The sequence below is a fragment of the Equus caballus genome, chromosome 3 (assembly GCF_041296265.1).
Source record: "Equus caballus isolate H_3958 breed thoroughbred chromosome 3, TB-T2T, whole genome shotgun sequence".
NCBI lineage: Eukaryota > Metazoa > Chordata > Mammalia > Perissodactyla > Equidae > Equus > Equus caballus.
The window spans coordinates 124,174,207-124,193,859 of NC_091686.1; the positions used below are offsets into that span (position 1 = coordinate 124,174,207).

General features: G+C 42.3%; 1 long non-coding RNA gene across 1 annotated transcript; it reads left to right on the top strand.

The window, feature by feature from the left end:
* Nucleotides 1–20: 20 nt before the first annotated feature.
* Nucleotides 21–19,247, top strand: LOC138923672 (uncharacterized). Its single transcript, XR_011437654.1, has 5 exons — nucleotides 21–149; nucleotides 631–730; nucleotides 1,952–1,986; nucleotides 17,661–17,765; nucleotides 18,946–19,247. It is a non-coding gene; the product is annotated as an uncharacterized lncRNA (long non-coding RNA).
* Nucleotides 19,248–19,653: the final 406 nt, after the last annotated feature.

The following is a 19,653-nucleotide window of genomic DNA, read 5'->3' on the forward strand; positions in this document are numbered from 1 at the left end:
GCAAAACCAGCCATGTGGTTCCCACGTCCAGCTGCCCCCTGGACGTCTCCACCTGGAGAAGAGACTTCTCAACATGAGCTGGCCGGAAACCCATCTGCTTTCACCCTCCTTCTGCTCACCAGCTCTCTCCACAGCCTTCCCCATCCCAGGTGAGGGCAGTGCATCCTTGCATCTTAGACCAAACCTACTACAGTCCTTCTAGAAATGCTGTCCTGCCCACGCTCAGAGCCACCAGACTCCGTCTCTCCTCCCCGTGCCCTGCTAACCCTGGTCCACACTGCCCCTCACCTGGACTCTTGAGTCACATGGCTGTCTCCCTGTTGTCCGCCCCCTTGTGGTCCAGTCTCCATAAGACAACCAGAAGGACCTTTCCTAACTTCTTTTTATTGTGGTAAAATAAACATGACATAAAATATACCATTTTAACCACTTTTAGTGCAATTCAGTGGCATTAGGGATATTCACATGGTTGTGCAGCATCACCACCACCCATCTCCACAATTTTTCATTTCCCCAGAGAATCTGTGTCCTCAGCAAATTGACTCCCCATCCCCTCCCCCAGAGCCTGGCACCCACCATTCTACTTCCTGTCTCTAGGAATTTGACTCACTCCTGCATTCATCTTCCCAGAAGGGGGAACCAAGGTGGGGAGGTTGAGTCCATGGGAGTCACTGATGGACACAGGATGTGAGAGAAAGGGAGGAGGCAAAGACGGCGTCAAGTTTCAACTGTGAGTGAGATCATAAAGTACTTGTCCTTTTGTGTCTGGCTCATTTCACTTAGCATGATGTCCTCAAGCTTCAACAATATTGTAACCTGTGTCAGAATTTCCTTCCTTTTTAAGGCTGAATAACATTCCATTGTGTAGATGGAGCACGTTTTGCTTCTCCACTCATCTGTAGGTGGACACTTGGGTTGCCTCCATGTTTTAACTATTGGGAATAGTGGTGCTATGACAGGGGTACCTTTTAAATCATCATCAGATGTCCCCTCTCTGCTCACAGCCCTTCACAGATTCCCATCTCACCCCAGTGACAGTGCAAGCCCTGATGTGGCTGGGAGGCCATCTACTTGCTGACCTCCCCTCCCACCCCTCCCCTGCCCGTGCCATGCAGCCACACCTCCTTCTTGCCAGGCCAGGGACCCTCTGGCTGCTCCTGCCCAGGCAGGCTTCCCTTCGAGCTGGGCCTGCCTGTTTCCACAGACGGCTGCAGGCTTCTTCCTCCCTCTCTCAAGGCTTTGGTCACGTCCTTCCTCCTGAGTGAGAGCTGGCCTGCACACCCCTGCAATACAGCTGACAGCCCACCCCAGCTGTCTCAGTCCCTGGGGCTGCTATAACAAAATGCCACAGACCAGAGGCTTAAACAGCAGACACTTATTTTCTCACAGCACCGGAGGCTGGAAGGCCAAGATCAAGGTTCCAGCCAGTTTGATTTCGGGTAGAGGACTCTCTTTCTGGCTTCCAGACAGCAGCCTTCTCACCCTGTCCTCACACGGCCTTTTCTCAGTGCGTGCACACGGAGCAGGGCAGAGTCCTCTGGTGTCTCTCTCTCTCTTTTTTTTTAAATTCAATTTATTTAAAACAAAAACAAACATAATTCACCCATTTCTCCCACCTCCCACCCCCCGTCTCTGGTAACCACCCATCTGTTCTATCTATGAGCTGGATTTTCTTTTTTAAGATTCCACATATAAAAGAGATCTTATAGTATTTGTCTTTCTTTGTCTGACATTTCGCTTAGCATAATGGCTTCGAGGTCCATCCGTGTTGTCGCAAATGCCAAGATTTCATTCTTTTTTATGGCAGAATAATATTCCATTGTGTATATATATCACATTTCTTTATCCATTGATCCATCAATTGCTGCCATATCTTTGCTGTTGTAAATAATGCTGCAGTGAACATAGGCGTGCACATATCTCTTTGAATTAGTGTTTTAATTTCCTTCAGATAAACACCAAGAAGTGGGACTGCAGGATCATATGGTAAGTCTATTTTTCATTTTTTGAGGAACCTCCTTACTGTTTTCCATAGTGGCCAGGACAATTTATGTTCTCATCACCAGCGCACAGGGTTCCCTTTTCTCCTCGTTCTTGCCATCACTTGTTAATTTTTGTCTTTTTGATGATGGCCGTTCTAACAGGTGTAAGGTGGTAGCCCATTGTGTCTTCTTATAAGGACACCAATCCTACGGGATTTAGGGCCCACCCCATGACTTCATTTAACTTTATTTTCTTCCTTAGAGACCCCATCTCCAAATACAGCCACACTGGGCGTTAGAGCTTCAACATGTGGATTTGGGGCACATTTCAGCCAGAGTACCCTCCCCATCCTCCCCAGCCCCCCTTACCCTGCCCTACATTTTCATTTTCCTTGCATTTCTCACCTTTGACTCATTACATACTTTGTTAAATATGTTGAGCGTTCGTTATATCCAGAGATCTCGGAGTGGGGGGCAGTTTTGCTCTCAGGGATATTTGGCAATATCTGGAGACATTTTGGGTTGTCATGGCACGGGGGAGAGGCACTCCTGATCTACTTGGTAGAGGTCAAGGGTGCTACCAAATGTCGCATAGTGTGCAGGACGCCCCTGGAAGAGTGACCCGGCCGACGTCGTCAGTGGTGTTACAGCTGGGAAGCCCTGGTCTGTGTCTTCTCGCTGGACTGCCAGGCCCTCGAGGGCTGCAGCTTGTGTCTCTTGCTCCCTCCTGGGTCTGCAGCATCTAGCACCTCAACAGGCATTCAGAAGATGCACATGAAGTGTGACTGTGTGAGTGCCAGGGGCCCCAGTGAGCAGGAAACAGGCCTGGGTGGGCACAGAGAGGTGCTGGCCACACGGTTTAGGCCTGGGGAGGAGCTGCTTTCACCAGGGCTTGGACAAGATGGGACAAGGCGGGCACATGATGAGGAGGCCACTGCAGCCAGCAGGACGTTGGAGGCCAGTGGTAGGAGAAACAGTGCTCTAAGTGATACTAGGAAGCTCTGGAAATGAATCCGTCTGACGCCCCCCACCCCAATACCCAGAACCCTCAGCCCCTCCACACTCTTCGGCTGCCACCACTGTGGGACCCAGGTGTGGGTCTGGGGACATCTGAACACTGCTCTCAGGGACCTTGAAGAGGCCAGGTCAGCTGCCTCACACTTGCCTTGGGCTCTGCCTAATACAGTATCTCAGGGACCTTCTTCTCCTTCCAGAGCAGATGCACCCACGGGCCCACCACACCCAACTCTCAGCACTCAGGATGCCCTCTCCCCAGCTAACCCTCCTTCACCCCTGCATTCACCTTCTCAGAAGGCAGGACCAAGGTGGGGAGGTGAAGTCCATGAGAGTCACTGATGGACGCAGGATGTGAGAGAAAGACAGGAGGCAAAATGGCATCAAGTTTGGTCTGGTGGAGAAGAGGAGGCATGGGCTCCAAGGGTGGGGATCAGAGTTTGCTCTTCGTCATGACAGGTTAACTCAGCTGAGGCTTCAATATTGGAGCGGGGCTGGGAGAAGAGAAGAGAGAGCCAAGGCTTTCTGGCCCCAAAGGTTAGCTGGTTAATCTCTAGAGTCTGATGCACACACCACACATTAAGCAGGGAAGGGAGACCAAAGTAAACACAGCCCTCCTCTTTCTTGCCTGTAGGGCTGGGAGTTAGCTGTCTTGATATTGAGGGGGAAAGGAAGAGAAAACCCACCTGTGAGAGGCTATAATGTGAGTTCTTGATCCAGCATGGAATTGCAACTAAAATTTCTACCACTGAATGTGCCTAGAAAATACAACAAAGTTATTTAAAAATGGCTCTGGACTATCAGTGCTCATGGAAACTGGCAGAAGTAAGTCCAAATCATCCCTAGGTGAAGGCGTCTTCCTCTTAGGCCTTGGAAAACCCAGCAAACACCTTTTCAAGGGCAATGAGTAGTACATAGTTAAAGCACAAGGGAACAAAGCACCATGAATGGGAAAAAGAAATTGACCACAAGTGATCAGAAACACAAAAATTACCAGACACAGGCCTTAAAGTAACCATACATAATATATTGTATAAAAAGAAAACCTTGAAAATATCAAGAAATAGAGAACAGAAAAGAAGAAAAAGTGACAGGGAAAGTTTGAAAAAGAGCCAGATAGGAATTCTAGAGCTTAAAAATACAATCCCAAAAACCAAGTTAACAGGCTTGACTGCATATTGAACACAGCTGAAAAGAGTATTACTGAACTGGAAGGTAGATCAATCAAATGTCCAGAATTAAGAACAAACAGGTTGGTGGATTCTGGGAAGATGGCAGAATAGGCAGCACCAGGGATCTGTCTTCCACCTGGACAACAGTTGCAGGGACAGAATCTGTCTAACAAGGGTAAATTTTGGTCGATTTCAGCTCTTAGCACAGTAGCAGCTACCCATCCCCACCCCCAGCCATGCAGCAGGCTGCTGTGCACATGTTCCTGGAGCAGCTTGCACACAGCTTATGGGAACCCAGGTGGGCAAAGAGGACTCTGTCCTCCAAATATCAGGGATCTGTGCTCTGATGGCTGCTTCTGACAAGAGGTGCAGATGAGGAGGAAGGCTGCCATTGTCGTTGCACCTCGCCCATTGTCGCAAGCCCCTTCCTCTCCACTGAAGTGACTTCCAGGGGACTTAAAGGGCTGGCACCCTTCTTCTTCCCCACTTCCACCTCCCACTTCACTTCACTTTCCTCTTTTTTCCCCTTTTGAGAGCCAGATATTAAAGAACAGGACATTCAAAAACAACTGCATAGGGGCTGGCCCCGTGGCCGAGTGGTTAAGTTCACGCACTCCACTGTGGCAGCCTAGGATTTCACTGGTTCAGATCCTGGGCACAGACATGGCACCACTCATCAGACCACATTGAGGTGGCATCACACATGCCACAACTAGAAGGACCCACAACTAAAATATACAACTATGGACTGGGAGGATTTGGGGAGAAAAAGCAGAAAGGAAAAAAATAGATTGGCCACAGTTGTTAGCTCAGGTGCCAATCTTTAAAAAAAAAAAAACTGCATATATGAGAAAAATTAGTGACTGTGCATGCCCAGGGAGAGGCTCAGAAAAGACATGAGAAGACCTTAAGTTTACACCTTGGCACAGAGACAGGCTACAACAATGAAAAAAAGAACAATAATAAAAAAAAATAACACAAAACAACAAACCCTGCGTAAGGCAGAACATTCAATTTCCAGAGATGCCACATTATTAGATTCAAATGTCTGTGTTTAACAAAAAAAAATCACAAGGCATACAAAGAAAGAGGAAGTATGGACAATTCAAAGGGGGAAAAAATCAACAGAAACTGTCCCTGAAAAAAAGACCTAATGGCAGAGCTACTAGACAAAGACTTTAAAACAACCATCTTAAAGATGCTCAAGAACTAAAGGAAGATGTGGAGAAAGTCAAGAAAACTATGAAAAAAAATGGAAATATGACCAAAGAAACAGAAAATATATATATAAGAAAAAGAAATTCCAGAGATGAAAAGTGAAATAACTGAAATTTAAAATTCACTAGAGGGATTCAAAGGCAGATTTGTGCATGCAGAAGAAAGTATCAGTGAACTTGAAGAGAAGAAAGGAATTATTGAGTCTGAGTAGCAGAAGAAAAAAGATTGAAGAAAAGTGAACAGAGCTTAAAGGACCTGTGGGACACCATCAAGTGGACCAACATATGCATTGTAGGAATCCCAGAAGAAGGAAAGAGAGCAAGGGGCAGAGAGAATATTTGAAGATATAATGACTGAAAACTTCACAAATTTGATGAAAGATATGAATATAAATACCCAAGAACCTCCATGAACTCCAAGAAAGATGGACCCAAAGAGATCAACACCAAGACGTATTATAATCAAACTTTTGAAAGCCAAAGATAAAGAGAGACTCTTGAAAGCAGCAAGAGAAAAGTAGCTTGTCATATATGAGGGACCCTCAATAAGATTATCAGCAGATTTCTCATCATAAACTTTGGAGGCCAGAAGACAGTGGGCCAATATTTTCAAAGTGCTAAAAAAGAAAAAACAACTGTCAACCAAGAATCCTTTATCTGGTAAAATTGTCCTTCAAAAGTAAGGGAGAGGGGCCGGCCCCGTGGCCGAGTGGTTAAGTTCAGGCACTCCACTACGGCGGCCCAGGGTTTCTCTGGTTCGATCCTGGGCGCGGACATGGCACCACTCATCAGGCCATGTTGAGGTGGTGTCCCACATACTACAACTAGAAGGACCCACAACTAAAATATACAACTGTATACTGGGGGGATTTGGGGAGAAAAAGCAGAAAGAGAGAAAAAACAGAGAAGATTGGCAACAGTTGTTAGCTCAGGTGCCAATCGTTAAAAACAAAAAAAATTTTTTAAAAAGTAAGGGAGAAATTAAGACATTCCCAGATAAACAAAAGCTCAGGGACTTTGTTACACTAAATGTGCCCTCAAGAAATGCTCAAGAGAGTCCTGCAGGGTGAAATGAAAGGACACTAGACAGTACCTCAAAGGGCTGTGGAGATAGAAAGATCTCAATAAAGGTAAATACATGAGCAATTATAAAAGCTAGTATTATTGTAACAGCAGGGTCACCCATGATGGATGGGTTTCAGCAGAGCTTCCAGAGTAAGACAGGCTAGGAAGGACCCGGCCACTCACTTCCCAAAAAATTGGCCATGAAAACCCTATGAATGGCAGTGGAGCATTGTCTGACATAGCACTGGAAGGTGAGAGGACGGTGCGAAAAGACCGGGCAGGGTTCTGCTCTGCTGTATATAGGGTTGCTAGGAGTCAGAGTCGACTCAACAGCACTAACAACAGCGGTTTATAACTCCACATTTTGTTTTCTACATAATTTAAGGGACTAATGGATTTAAAAGAATTATTAGCTTATGTTTTGGGGCACAGAATATATAAAGATGTAATTTTGTGACATCAACAACCAAAAGGGGTGGGGATGGAGCTGTAAAGGATCATGGGTTTGTATGTTATTGAAGTTAAGCTGCTATAAATTCAAATTACAGTGTTATAACTTTAGAATGTTACCTGTAATCCCCATGGTAACCAAAAAGAGAACAGCAGTAGAATATATGCAAACGGAAATGAGAAAGGAATTTAAACATTTCACTACAAAAAATCAACTAAATCCGTAAGAAGACAGTAATGCAGGAAATGAGGGACAAAAAGGCTATGAGGCATATAGAAAACAAACAGCACAATGAGGAAAGTAAGTCCCTCCTTATCAGTAATTACTTAAACGTAAATGCATTAAACTCGCCAACCAAAACCAGAGATTGGAAGAATGGATAAAAACGCATGATCCAACTATATCCTATAAGAGACTCACTTTAAATCCAAAGACACAAATAGATTGAAAGTGAAAGGATGAAAAAGATATTTCTTGCAAATAGTAATCAAAGAGAGCAGCAGTGGCTATACTAATATCAGACAAAACGGACTTTAATTCAAAAAAGGTTAGAAGAGACAAAGAAGGACATTATATGGCAATAAAAGTCTTGATATGGCAAGAAGACATAACTATAAACATTTACACACCTAATGGCAGACCATCAAAATACATGAGGCAAAAACTGGCAGAATTGAAGAGAGAATTAGGTCTATAATAATAGCTGGGGGCTGCAGTGCCCTCCTGTCAATGAGGAACAGAACAACCAGACTGAAGATAAGCGAGAAACGAGAGGACTCCACACAACAAGTCACCCAGGTCTCACAGACACACACAGGACACTCCACCAACAACAGCATAGACAGTCTTCTCAAGTGCACATGGGACTTTCTCCAGGATAGACCATCTGTCAGGCCCCATATTAAGTCTCAGTAGGTTTTAAAAGATAGATACCATACAAAGTATCCTCTGCAACCACAACAGGATGAAGTTAGCAATCAACAACAGAAGGAAAACTGGAACTTTCACAAATTTGTGAAAAGTAAAGAACTAACGGATCAAAGAAATCAAAACGAACATCAGAAATTACTTAGAGATGAACGCAAAAACACAACATACCAAAACTTATGGAATGTACCAAAAGCAGTGCTAAGCGAGAGATGTAGAGCCATAAACACTTACATTAAAAAACAATACAGATCTCCAATCAACAACCTAGCTTTACAACTTAAGGAACTAGAAAAAGAAAAAAAAATTAAACCCAAAACTAGCCGAAGGAAGGAAATGATAAAGATTAGATCAGAGATAAATGAAATAGAGAATAGAAAAACAATAGAGAAAATCAGTGAAACCAAACGTTGGTTCTTTGAAAAGATCGACAAAATTGACAAACCTTTAGCTCTATGGACTAAGAAAAAAAGAGAGAAGACTCAAATTAATAAAATCTGAATGTTAATGGAGGCATTAAAACTAATTCTACAGAAATAACAAGGATTATAAGAAAATACTATGAACAACTGTACACCAGCAAATTGGGTAACCTAGATGAAATGGCGTAATTCCTAGAGACACAAAACCTACCAAGACTGAATCATGAAGAAACGGAGAATCTGAATAGTCCTATAACTAGTAAGGAGATTGAATCACTAATCAAAAATCTCCCAACAAAGAAGAGCCCTGGACCCAGTGGCTTCACTGGTGAATTCTACCAAACAAGTAAAGAAGAGCTAGTACCAATCCTTCTCAAACTTTTCCAAAAAACTGAAGAGGAGGGAACATTTCCTAACTCATTCTCTGAGGCCAGCATGACCTGATACCAAAGGCAGACAAAGACTTCACAAGAAAAGAAAACTGCAGACCTTATGAACATTGTCCTTATGAACATTGATGCAAAAATCCTCAGCAAAACACACGCAAACCGAATTCAGCCTCATATTAAAAGGATTATACAGGGAGGGGGCAAAGGGGTGACATCAGGATGTGGGTAATACTCTAGTTCTTGATTCAGATGTTGCAGACACAGCCTGTTTCCTTTGTGGAGGTTCAACCGCGCATTTATGATTTTGCACATTTTTGTATGTATAAAAAGTTCACTTGTATTTGTAAACAAAGAATGAGGCAAAATAAAGACATGTTCAGACAGAGACAGAAGCTCCTCGGGAAGGAAATTCTAAAGGATGTAGTTCAGGCTGAGATAAAGAGATCCCAGATGGAAGGTCTGAGAATAAATGAGGAGCAAATCAAGAGGAAAATCTGGTGGTAAACGTAAAGACACTATGGCTGCATTAAACAACAACAAAAATGTGGAATTAAGATATCTGACAACATATAAATCAGGAAGGGGTTCATGGAGTTAAAGTGCTCTACATAAAACACCCAGAGGACCTGTACTTCTGGTAGGAGGGTAAAGGTATTATTAAATTTATTTTGCCACATTTTTACAGGTTCATTCAGGTGTGATTGACATGCAATAAACAATGTGATCGATTTTGACATAGGTATACACCTATGATGCCATCACCACCAACAAGATAATGAACATACTCATCACCCCCAAATTTTCCTCATCCCCTTTGCAATCCTTGCTTCCTGCCTCTCACTGGCACCTCCTCTCAAAATAACCGCTGATCTGTTTTCTGTTACTATAAGTTAATTTGTATTTTATACAATTTTGTGTCATACATGTCATACAATATATTCTATTTTTTGTCTGTCTTCTTAGAATTAGTACAATTGTTTTGAGATTTATCTATGTTGTTGGGTGCATCAATAACACACTCATTTTTATTGGTGAGTTATGTTCCATTGTACAGAAAAACCACAATTTGTTTAAGCATTCACTTGTTGATGGACACTTGCTTAATTTCCAGTATTTGGCTGTTACAAATGAAGCTGCTCTGAATATTCACATCCAAGTCTTTGCATGTACACGTGCTTTCAATTGGGTTTTATTATATCTCTACTCAACATTTTTTTATTAAGATTATGATAGTTTACAACCTTGTGAGATTTCAGTTGTACATTATTGTTAGTCATGTTGTGGGTACACCACTTCCCCCTCTGTGCCCTCCCCCACCCCCCTTTCCCCTGGTAACCACCGATCAGTTCTCCTGGTCCATATGTTAACTTCCACCTATGAGTGGAGTCATATAGAGTTCGTCTTTCTCTGTCTGGCTTATTTCACTTAACATAATACCCTCAAGGTCCATCCATGTTGTTGCGAATGGGACGATTTTGTCCTTTTTTATGCCTGAGTAGTATTCCATTGTGTATATATACCATATCTTCTTTATCCAATCATCAGTTGCTGGGCACTTAGGTTGGTTCCACGTCTTGGCTATTGTAAATAATGCTGCAATGAACATAGGGGTGCACGGGACTCTTGGAATTGCTGATTTCAGGTTCTTAAGATAGATACCCAGTAGTGGCGTGGCTGGGTCATAAGGTATTTCTATTTTTAACTTTTTGAGAAATCTCCATACTGTTTTCCATAGTGGCTGCACCAGTGTGCATTCCCACCAACAGTGTATGAGGGTTCCTTTTTCTCCACAGCCTCTCCAACATTTGTCACTCTTGGTTTTGGATATTTTTGCCAATCTAACGGGTGTAAGGTGAAATCTTAGTGTAGTTTTGATTTGCATTTCCCTGATGATTAGCGATGATGAACATCTTTTCATGTGTCTATTGGCCATCCGTATATCTTCTTTGGAGAAATGTGTATGTCCCCTGCCCATTTTTTGATGGGGTTGTTTGATTTTTTGTTGTTGAGCTGTGTGAGTTCTTTATATATTATGGAGATTAAGCCTTTGTCGGATAAGTAGCTTGTAAATATTTTTTCCCAATTAGTGGGCTGTATTTTTGTTTCAGTCCTGTTTTCCCTTGCCTTGAAGAAGCTCTTTAGTCTGATGAAGTCCCATTTGTTTATTCTTTCTATTGTTTCCCTCATCTGAGGAGTTATGGTGTCTGCAAAGATTCTTTTGAAACTGATGTCAAAGAGTGTACTGCCTGTATTCTCTTCTAGAAGACTTATTGTTTCAGGCCTAATATTTAGGTCTTTGATCCATTTTGAGCTTATTTTTGTGAATGGTGAAAAAGAATGGTCAATTTTCATTCTTTTACATGTGGCTGTCCAGGTTTCCCAGCACCATTTGTTGAAGAGACTTTCTTTTCTCCATTGTAGGCCCTCAGCTCCTTTGTCAATGATTAGCTGTCCATAGATGTGTGGTTTTATTTCTGGGCTTTCAATTCTGTTCCATTGATCTGTGCACCTGTTTTTGTACCAGTACCATGCTGTTTTGATTACTGTAACTTTGTAACATGTTTTGAAATCAGGGATTGTGATGCCTCTGGCTTTGTTCTTCTTACTCAGGATTGCTTTAGCAATTCGGGGTCTTTTGTTGCCCCATATGAATTTTAGGATTCTTTGTTCAATTTCTGTAAAGAATGTCATCGGGATTCTGATTGGGATAGCGTTGAATCTGTAGATTGCTTTAGGTAGAATGGACATTTTAACTATGTTTATTCTTCCAATCCGTGTGCATGGAATGTCTTTCAATCTCTTTATGTCGTCATCAATTTCTTTCAAGAAAGTCCTGTAGTTTTCATTGTATAAATCTTTCACTTCCTTGGTTAAATTTATCCCAAGGTATTTTATTCTTTTCATTGCAATTGTGAATGGGATTGAGTTCTTGAGTTCTTTTTCTGTTAGTTCATTGTTAGTGTATAGAAATGCTACTGATTTACGTATGTTGATTTTATACCCTGCAACTTTGCTGTAGCTGTTGATTGTTTCTAATAGTTTTCCTATGGATTCTTTGGGGTTTTCTATATATAAGATCATGTCGTCTGCAAACAGTGAGAGTTTTACTTCTTCATTGCCTATTTGGATTCCTTTTATTTCTTTTTCCTGCCAAATTGCTCTGGCCAACACCTCCAGTACTATGTTGAATAGGAGTAGTGAAAGTGGGCACCCTTGTCTTGTTCCTGTTCTCAGAGGGATGGCTTTCAGTTTTTGTCCGTTGAGTATGATGTTGGCTGTGGGTTTGTCATATATGGCCTTTATTATGTTGAGGTACTTTCCTTCTATACCCATTTTACTGAGGGTTTTTATCATAAATGGGTGTTGGATCTTGCCGAATGCTTTCTCTGCATCTATTGAGATGATCATGTGGTTTTTGTTTCTCATTTAGTTAATGTGGTGTATCACGTTGATTGACTTGTGGACGTTGAACCATCCCTGTGTCCCTGGTGTAGATCCCACTTGATCATGGTGTATAATCTTTTTGATGTATTGCTGTATTCGGTTTGCCAGAATTTTGTTGAGGATTTTTGCATCTATGTTCATCAGTGATAGTGGCCTATAGTTTTCCTTCTTTGTGTTGTCCTTGTCAGGTTTGGGGATAAGAGTGATGTTGGCTTCATAGAATGTGTTAGGGAGTGCTCCATCTTCCTCAATTTTCTGGAATAGTTTGAGAAGGATAGGTATTAAATCTTCTTTGAATGTTTGGTAGAATTCTCCAGAGAAGCTGTCTGGTCCTGGACTCTCATTTTGGGGGAGGTTTTTGATTACTGTTTCTATTTCTTTCCTTGTGATTGGTCTATTCAGATTCTTTATTTCTTCCTGATTCAGTTTGGGGAGGTTGTGAGAGTCTAGGAATTTGTCCATTTCTTCTAGGTTGTTCAATTTGTTGGCATATAGTTTTTCATAGTATTCTCTTATGATCCCTTATATTTCTTTGATATCCGTTGTGATTTCTCCTCTCTCATTCCTAGTTTTATTTATTTGAGACTTCTCTCTTTTTTTCTTAGTGAGTCTGGCAAAGGGTTTGTCAATTTTGTTAATTTTTTCACAGAACCAACTCTTTGTTTCATTGATCCTTTCTACTGTCTTTTTTGTTTCAATATCGTTTATTTCTGCTCTAATGTTTATTATTTCCCTCATTCTACTGACTTTGGGCTTTGTTTGTTCTTCTTTTTCTAATTCCGTTAGGTGTCGTTTGAGGTTGCTTACGTGAGATTTTTCTTGTTTATTGAGGTGAGCCTGTATTGCAATGAATTTCCCTCTTAGGACTGCTTTTGCTGTGTCCCAAATGAGTTGGCATGGCGTGTTTTCATTTTCATTTGTCTCCAGATAATATTTGATTTCTTCTTTAATTTCTTCAATAATCCATTGTTTGTTCAGTAGCATATTGTTTAGTCTCCACATTTTTGCACCTTTCCCTGCTTTATTCTTGTAGTTGATTTCTAGTTTCATAGCATTATGATCAGAAAAGATGCTTGATATTATTTCAACTCTCTTGTATTTATTGATGCTTGCTTTGTTTCCCCAGATATGGTCTATCCTTGAGAATGTTCCGTGCGTACTTGAGAAGAATGTGTAACCTGCTGTTTTTGGATGAAGTGTTCTCTATATATCTATTAAGTCCATCTGGTCTAATTTTTCATTTAATTCTATAATTTCCTTGTTGATTTTCTGTCTGGATGATCTATCCATTGGTGTTAATGGGGTGTTGAGGTCCCCTACTATTATTGTATTGTTGTTGATGTCTCCTTTTAGTTCTGTTAAGAGTTGCTTTACAAATTTTGGTGCTCCTGTGTTGGGTGCATATATATTTATAAGTGTTATGTCATCTTGGTGGAGTGTCCCTTTTATCATTATATACTGTCCCTCTTTGTCTTTCTTTATCTGTTTTGCTTTGAAGTCTACTTTGTCTGATATTAGTATAGCGACACCTGCTTTCTTTTGTTCATTATTAGCTTGGAGTATTGTCTTCCATCCCTTCACTCTGAGTCTGTGTTTGTCTTTGGGGCTGAGGTGTGTTTCCTGGAGGCAGCATATTGTTGGGTCTTGTTCTTTGATCCATCCTGCCACTCTGTGTCTTTTGATTGGAGAGTTCAATCCATTTACATTTAGAGTGATTATTGAAATGTGGGAATCTGCCACTGCCATTTTATCTCTTGTTTTCCAGTTCTCTTGCATTTCCTTTGTTTCTCGTCCCATGATTTTTGGATTACTAATTCAGGTATGTAAATTTCTGTATTGGGTTTCTTCTTATTTGTAATTTGTGTCTTTATTCTTATTTGTTTAGTGGTTACCAGATGGTTTGTATAAAACATCTTATAGATGAGATAGTCCATTTTCTGATAGCCTCTTATTTCCTTGAATTAAAATTTTCCATCCCTTTTCTCTTCCGCTTCTAGGTTGTTATTGTCAGATCTTTTTTTCCTCTTCTTTCTTGTGTTGTGAGTTTGTGGTTAAAATGACAGGGTTATATTTATTCTTGGTGTTTCCCTTCCTTTTATCTTTAATGTTTTATTTAACTTTTGCTAACCTGTTCTGATGGAGAGCTGCTACTCTCTGTTGTTGTCCTTCTACTTATCTCCTTTGCTCTTGGTTTTGTAACCCCTTTCCTTTTTTTGATTTTTCAGGTATGAGGGTTTTCCTGAGCATTTCTTGAAAAGGAGGTTTTGTGGCAATGAACTCCCTTAATTTTTGTTTATCTGGGAAAGTTTTTATTTCTCCATCGTATTTGAAGGATATTTTCACTGGGTAGAGTATTCTTGGCTGCAGGTTTTTGTCCTTCAGAGTTTTGAATATATCATTCCACTCTCTTCTAGCCTGTCAAGTTTCTGCTGAGAAATCTGCTGATAGCCTTATGGGGGTTCCTTTGTAGGTTATTTTCTTCTGCCTGGCTGCCCTTAGTATTTTCTCGTTGTCATTGACTTTTGCTAGCTTCACTATTATATGCCTTGGGGTCGGTCTTCTTGCACTGATAAAGTTTGGAGATCTTTTGGCTTCTGTCACATGAAGTTCCATCTCTCTCCCCAGATTTGGGAAGTTCTCAGCCATTGTTTCTTTGAACAGGCTTTCTGTCCCCTTCTCCTTCTCTTCTCTCTCTGGTATACCTATAATCCTTATGTTGCATCTCCTAATTAAGTCAGATAATTCTCGGAGAGTTTCTTCATTTCTTTTTAGTCTTAGTTCTCTCTCCTCCTCTGCCTGTAGCATTTCTATATTTCTATCCTCCGAATTGCTAATTCTGTCCTCCATATTATCGGCCCTACTGTTCAGAGCATCCAGATTTTTCTTAATCTCCTCCATTGTGTTCTTCATTTCCAGTGTTTCTAATTGGTTCTTCTTTATAGTATCAAACTCTTTTGTGACATAGCTCCTGAACTCTTTGAGTTAGTTGTCTATCTGAATTCTCTTTTAACTCATTGAGTTTTTTAATAATGGCTGTTTTGAAGTCATCGTCATTTAGGTTATATATTTCATTGTCTTTGGGATTGTTTTCTGGGTATTTGTCATTTTCCTTCTGTTCTGGAGATTTAATATATTTTTTCTTACTGCTTGGTGGCGGAGATTTGTGCCTCTGCATAGAGATAGCGTTTAGTTACTGCTTCCACTTGTTTCTACTGGTGTGGTGGGGGAGCAGCTGTTTAGACTGCACCGACCAGGAACCCCATCAGCTGTTGCTAACTGGGCCTGGGCCCCACCCCATAGTCACAGTGATCCTGTGGGGTCCCTCTTTAGCTGTGGGGGCAGTCACAAGAGGGCTTCAGGCTGCGGGTGCCTACTGTTGCAGACCACCTAGACGTGCTCTCTCCTTAGGGTCTGCAGCGGTGTTATGGGCTTTCCCGGTGGCCAGGAGCAGGATCACCTATATTTGCAGCTCTGTCACTGTCGGAGCCCACAAAATCTCACTTGTCCACTATAGGTATCTTCTGCAGTCTGTGGTTAGCTCACCTAGCTATGATACTTTTGTCCCAGGGCCTTCCAGCCTTGTGATTGCCGGGAAGGGCCTCTCTACTAGTGCTTTGCAGAGGCTTTCGCTGAGGATGCTGTGAGACTGTAGAGTTTCCCCCTGGGCTGCGGAGCCCGGCCGCTGGAACTCCACCCAGCCCCAGACCACTCCCACAGGATCTCCAGGTGCCCCTTGCCCCGTCTGGGGGACAGGCAGAGTCCGTGACTCTGGCAGTGGCTGGTGGGCTGCTGCCCTGCCGGGGGTCTGCCTCTTCGGGACCCTCCTGGCGTTCTGAATGCTGGGCGGAACCTCTCCGCTAATGGCGAGTGGAGGTTTTCCCTGCTGCCAGAACAGGACCCTGGAGTTTCCCCCTGGGCTACGGAGCCAGCCGCCGAAACTCCACTAGCCCCTGTCCTCTCCCACGAGATCTCCGGGAGCCCCTTGCCCCGTCTGGTCAACAGCTGGAGTCCTTGAGACTGGCGGCGGTGGTTGGCGGGCTGCTGCCCCCGTTTGGGATTCTCTCCGGGAGCCTCCTGGCATTCTGAATCCTGGGTGGGGCCTGTCCACTAATGGCGAGTAGAGGCTTTCCCTACCGCCACCGGTGTGGGACCCTGGAGTTTCCCCCTGGGCTTAGATGTAATCACGGGGGGCTTAGGTAGGGCTGTAGTCACCTGTTTCCACCGTCGCTCCTCTGGTGTGCGCACCCTCCTGCCCTTGGTGCGTGGTGATGTTATGGGGGAGTCCACTGGAAGAAAGCCACTTGCAGGTACTAGGCTGTTCGGGGGTTGGGGTCGGAGAGTTTTCACCTATCTCCACCTTCTCCCCGGGGGAAGTCCATCCACCTTCCGATGTATAGCAGCACAGGTCTCTCAGGCATCCTGAGATGCTATATGGATATCCTTTGTTAAGCGATGAATGTCCAATTAGTTTAGATTCAAAGGGGGAGAGACAAAGAAGACTACTCACACAGCCACCTTGGTGACGTCCACTCCAACAACCTCTACTTAACATTTTTAATCTTTCTTCCACCTTCCTGAACATTTGGAATACAGTTATAATAACTTTTAACGCCCTTGGCCACTGAGTCTATCATCTGTGTCATTTCTGGTTCAGTTCTGATCGATTTTTCCCCCTCTCATTATGAGTTGTATTTTCCTGCCTCTTTGCGTTTATGGTAATTTTTATTGGATGCCAGATATTGTCAATTTTACAGTGTTGGGTCATGGAGATTTTTTATTCCTTTATACTTTTTTAAAAATATTTTATTTTTTCCTTTTTCTCCCCAAAGCCCCCCCCCAGTACATAGTTGTATATTCTTTGTTGTGGGTCCTTTTAGTTGCGGCATGTGGGACACTGCCTCAGCGTGGTTTGTTGAGCAGTGCCATGTCCGCGCCCAGCTTTCGAACCAACGAAACACTGGGCCGCCTGCAGCAGAGCGCGCAAACGTAACCACTCAGCCACGGGGCCAGCCCCCCTTTATACTTTTTTGAGCTTTGTTCTGGAATGTAGTTAAGTTACTTGGAAATAATTTGATCATCTTGGGTCTTCATTTCAAGTTTTGTTAGGCGGGCTCACAACAATCTTTAGTCAGGAACGATTTGGCCCTACTACTGAGGCAAAACTTTCTGAAGATTCTACTCAGTGCCCTGTGGTTGGTAGGAACACAGCCTATTTCTGGCCCAGTGTGAACTCTGAGGATTGTTCATCCTTGTTTGCCCCAGTGGTTCTTTCCCTAGCCTGGGGTGGATTCTGCATATGCATGTGCTGATCAGTACTCAGCTGGAAGCTTGAGGGGAACACACTGCAGAACCCCAGAGCTTTTGTTTTCTCTCTCTATGCAACTTTCTCCTCTCTTGTACTCTGCCCTAAAAATCTGTCACATTGGGTTCCCCAAATTCTGAACTCTGTGTCTTCAAGTCAGGGACACTGCCTAACTTTATTTGGGTTCCTCTTCCCTGTCCTGCAGCCTGGAAAATTTCTCCAGGAATAGGCCAAGATAACAGTAGAACTCACCTTGTTGTTTCCCTTTGTTCAAGGATCACTGTTCCGCACTGCCTGTTGTCTACTGCCTGAAAAACATCGTTTCATACTTTGCTCAGTTTTCAATGCTTAAAGTGGTAGATACACGGCCGTAAGTGGAGGTTAGTATTATTCATTTTAGACTATAATGAGCTAAGCAGACCCCTTGTGATTTCTAGTGAAACTACTAAAAAATAGAAAGAGAATGAATAACTTTAAACTAATGTGTGTGGTAAAATGAAAGATAAAAAAATAATCCAAAAGAAGACACAAAAGGGGAGAACAAACATATCAGTGATTTTCATTCAGTGACAATGGATAAACATTCTGGTTAACAGACAAAGATTGTCACCCTCAATAAAAAAGTAAAACCAACGCAACTATCCACTTGTGAAATGGATAAAAGAAACCTCAACTAAATAGGAGTCAGAGAGGCCTGTAGGGGAGCCCTCATGCCCTATCACACACGGTGGGATGCTCCAAACAGGAAGACACTAATCTTGGCCTCAGACAGGAAGGTGTTTGCTACTGATCACAAGGAAGGAAGATTTGTCTCCCCACCTGGCAACAGCCCAGCCAAGGAGAGACCATAGCAACTCAACCAATGGGAAGCCTCAATACTGCGGATTCCCAGTTTCCCCTCCCACTCCCCCTTTTCCCCTATAAAAGCAGCCCCCTCCCTTTGTTTATCTGGATTTGCCTATGGTCTGCCATAGCCTTCCTATCCCGAGGTGCAATTCTTTCAGTTATTCCCAAATAAACTCGTTTTGCAGGTTAAAACAACTGGCCAATTTACTTTTTAGGTTGACATACTCTTTATATAAGACACAACTACATCATAAAGATACAGAAAGGTCGAAAGTAAAAGAATGGATAAAAGGTATACTATGTAAATACGTATAAAAATAAGAGTGGTATCTCTATGTTAGTATCGGATAAAACAGATTTTAAGGCAAGAGAAATAGATGAATCCACTATTACAGTTGGAGAGTTAAACACCCCTCTATTGGAAATGGACAGATGCAGGAGGCAGAAAATCAGTGAAGACGTAGTTAAACTCAACAGCACCATCATCAGTTGACTATAATGGGCATCTATAGACTACTTCATCCAACAACAGAATACACGTTCTTCTCAAACTCACGTGGAACATTCACTAACATAGACCACATTCTGGGTTATAACACATTCCTTAACACATTTAAAAGTATAGAAATCATACAATGTCTGCTCTTGAAACAGCATGTAAAACATTGACCAGCTTAACCTAGTTTTGCTTCCTTAAACCTTGCTCAATAACAGAGACAACACTGTACATGTGCCAGGCGGGAACACACAGCCCCAGGATGACCCCAGAACCAAGAATCTTCAGAAAGATTGCCACCTGAGACCTTTATGAAGTGAGAAGTTCTTCAGTAAGGAAAATCTGGCTTCCAGCAGCTTGACTACCGTATATGGACTGACTCGAGATTAGCCAATAAGCTTCTGCCCCTAATTCCTTAAATTTTGCCCTGAATCCTAGATTGGGGAGACAGATTTGAGAGCCTTGCCTCCTATCTTCTTGCCAGTCAACCTCACAATAAAATTCTTTCTTTTCTCAAAAACTGGTGCCATAGTGTTGGCTTCTATGTATGTCGGGTAGCGAGCCCTTGCTCGGTAATACTCTCAGACCATAGCAGAATTAAACTAGAAATCAATAACAGAAAGATAGCTGGAAAATCCCTAAATACTTGAAGATTAAACAACACACTTCTAAGTAACACATGAATCAAACAAGAAATCTCAGGAGAAATTTGAAAATATTTTGAACTAAATGACAATGAAACACAACTTATCAGAATTTGTGGGATGCAGTGAAAGCAGTGCTTAGAGGGAAATTTATAGGATTTAATGCAAATATTAGAAAAGCAGAAAGATCTGTAAGGAGTAATCTAGGTTTCTACCTTAGGAAACTAGAAAAAGAAGAGCAAATTAAATCCAAAGGAAGCAGAGGAAAAGGAATAATAAAAA